This window comes from Orycteropus afer, unplaced genomic scaffold (assembly GCF_000298275.1).
Source record: "Orycteropus afer afer isolate SDZICR_OR568_19922 unplaced genomic scaffold, OryAfe1.0 scaffold00141, whole genome shotgun sequence".
In the NCBI taxonomy this organism is placed as follows: domain Eukaryota; kingdom Metazoa; phylum Chordata; class Mammalia; order Tubulidentata; family Orycteropodidae; genus Orycteropus; species Orycteropus afer.
In genome coordinates this window covers 3,199,227-3,202,366 of record NW_006921728.1, presented here as the reverse complement: position 1 = coordinate 3,202,366, position 3,140 = coordinate 3,199,227, and the positions used below count along the sequence as shown (strand labels likewise).

The 3,140-nt window shown below is 39.0% G+C and overlaps 1 protein-coding gene and 1 non-coding gene across 2 annotated transcripts in view; one reads left to right on the top strand and one right to left on the bottom strand.

Moving 5' to 3' along the window:
- The window catches only part of NOL4 (nucleolar protein 4), a 613,219-nt gene that overhangs the window by 134,086 nt on the left and 475,993 nt on the right, over nucleotides 1-3,140 (top strand). The window lies entirely within an intron of this gene.
- TRNAK-CUU lies at nucleotides 2,380-2,452 on the bottom strand. The gene has a single exon. It is a non-coding gene; the product is annotated as a tRNA-Lys (tRNA).

Below are 3,140 nucleotides of genomic sequence, written 5' to 3'. Positions count from 1 at the left end.
TGCGTTACACTGGTTTCATTCTTCTCACTCTTCCACATTTGATACATTTGCCTCAAACACCCAAATTGCTTTCAGTTCTCTGAAAAATTGACCTGAACTGACTAAAAATATTCCTGTCTACTTTAAACATCCTTTGGATTTACCAACTTCCATTTTTAATTTAATATCATACTCACTGTCTTCTCTCAGCCGCCCAACAAAATCCATGGGCTGACAGACTGCCTTCTTCTGCATTACTGTTGGTAGATGCCATTGAGAAGGTTCCGACTCAGGCTGGCCCCATGTGTGCAGAGTAGCACTGCTGCCTGGGCTTCTCAAGGCCGGGACCTTTCAGAAACAGGTTGCGAAGTCTGCCTTCCTTTGGTTCTGTTTTGACCACCAGCCTTTTAGCTAGTAGTTGAGTGCTTAATCATCTGTGCCACCCAGGTACTCTTCTGTGCTTTAGACTAGTGGGCTTTTTTAATGCCTATCATGACCCGTTGTGAGATGTCAAGCCAATTGAGTGGACTGTGATCATTTTTTAAAAAGGATGATTAATTTTATTATATGAATGTGTATATATGCTGGTTTATGGTTTAAAATGTATTTACACCTGTGCTGTTAGTCAAAAAAGTTGGAAAACATACCTTTAAATGAGCACTGTGATTTCAAATTCCCTGCAGACTGCCCAGTGGTAACTTCCACCTACTCTGCCTCTCACTTCTGCTCTTATTATATTCTTAGATTTTCCTGACAAACCAATTTGTTTCAAAGTTTAAATTATCTCCAGGCTCATATTGCGCTCATCTTAGTTACATGTGTCCTGTAAAGCTGCCAGATTCACAAAATAATATTTCGGAATGGTCAGTTTTATTTGAATTCCAGATAAGCAACCAAAAAAAATTTAAAATATAAGCATGCTCCAAATATAATATATTTATCTGGAATTCAAATTTAACTGCACCTTAAATTTTTTTAAGATTACTTTGTTTTAGGTGAAAGTTCATATAGCAAATTGGGTTCTTATGTAACAATTTCTACACAATTTGTTCCATAACATTGGTTACATTTTTCATAATGTGTTAACATTCTTGTTATTTCCTTTTGGTTGTTGTGGGTTCTTTTTCCCTTATTCTAGCTTCCCTACCCCTCATTAGCTTCTCATCTCTGTTTCTGGGTAAATGTTGACCATTTGGTCTCATATTGTTGTTGTTATGTGCCGTCAAGTTGGACCTGACTCATAGCGACCCCTCCTTGGGTTTCCGAGGCAATATCACTATGGAAGTAGATTGCCCCATCTTCCTTCTGAGGAGTGGCTGGTGGGTTTGAACCACCAGCCTTCTGGTTAGCAGTCAAGTGCCTTAGGCACTATGCTACCAGAGCTCCTAGTTGATTATTTAAGGGAGCACAGTATTCATAGATGGTAATGTTTGTTTTATAATCCAATCTATTATTTGGATAAAGCATGCTCACTGCGAGTGGCTTTAGTTCCAATTGCAAAGCGTATTTTAAAGTGATAGTCTTGGAGGTTTCTCTAGTCTCTATCAGTCCAATAAGTTTGGCCTTTTGTGGGAATTTGAGTTTTGTTCTATAATTTTCTCCCTTTCTATCTGGGACCTTCTATTGTGTCCCTAGTCAGAACAGTCAGTAAGGCAGCTGTGCACTGTCAGTTCTTCTGGTCTCAGACTAGATGAATGCACCCTAAAGTTTTTATATAGTAACCCCACTCCTTTTAAGAAATCCAACCTAGATTTTCCTGACAGGGCCAGGCCAGGTCCCTCAACTATGTGAAAAGGGTAGGAGAAGCGTCTGAATGGAGATGAAAATTAAACACAGAAAATGATCAAATAAGGAAAGAAGGAAAGAAAAAGTAGACAGTTACATGAACTGAAAATAGCATACTGGAGTAAATGATAATAGATCCAGAGTCATAGTCAGACAAATACCGCATGATTGATAGGAAATCAAACAAAATGTGAGAATCCTATACCAAGAGAGCAGTGGTGAGTGAGAGATAGATGCATGAATCTACAAGAGTTCTGTTTTTGATTTGGGGCATCATTAAGGCCTAGGAATTCAGGTGGTCATTTAACAGTTTAGAGGTCAGACGGAAACAAAACACGAGATCTTTCTGAAGTAGTGGTTAGGATTTTAAGGCAAAATTTGTTGAGGTATGGAGTGATTGCATTTTGATATTGTTGTTGCTGTTGTTTGCCGTCAAGTCGGCCCCAACTCATAGTGACCTCTTCTTGGGTTTCCGAGGCAGTATCTCTACGGAAGTAGATTGCCCAACCTTCCTTCTGAGGAGTGGCTAGTGGGTTTGAACCACCAGCCTTCTGGTTAGCAGTCAAGTGCCTTAGGCACTATGCTACCAGAGCGCCTTAAAAATTATTGCTAGCGTGCCCAACGTGGGGCTCGAACCCACGACCCTGAGATTAAGAGTCTCATGCTCTACCGACTGAGCTAGCCTGGCGGTGCATTTTGATTAGTCAGCCCAAATGTCTGGCTTTTTATCTAATTGATGATTGCTATCCATGCACTTTTTATCTAAGTGTTTTGATGTTGAATCATGATTAAAGTATTTTGCAGAATCACTTCAAAATAAATCAAGCAGTTAACAATAGTTGACTCCAATGATTTTGTATGTTCAAGTACATTGTATAGAACCATATCTAGCAGTATTCAGGCATAATTGTAGTGCCTATATTCAATTTTAGGAGCTCTGGTGGTGCAGAGCTTGAGGCATCTGACTGCTAACTGGAAGGCTGGCAGTTCAAACCCACCAGCCACTCTGTGGGAGGAAGATGAGACAATCTACTTCTGTAAAGATTTACTACCTTGGAAACCCAATGGAGGTCGCTATGAGTCAGCATTGACTCAATGACAGTTTGGTTTGGTTTGGTTTCATATTCAATATAGTACCTATGTTCTGGCTATATTCAATAGATACTTGTTGAATAAATAAAGTTAGTTAAAAAAACATCTTTATCTTTATAAGACTGTTTCTATCTGCACCTTCACATATTAACTTTTTCTTCAGTGGAAGTACAATATGTACACTGTTCATCTTTTCTCATGCATGAAATGAATAAAGGAGAACCTATATATGAGCAAATCGGCCAGGTATTTCAATTTTGTAACACATCATGCTTATGTGCAAT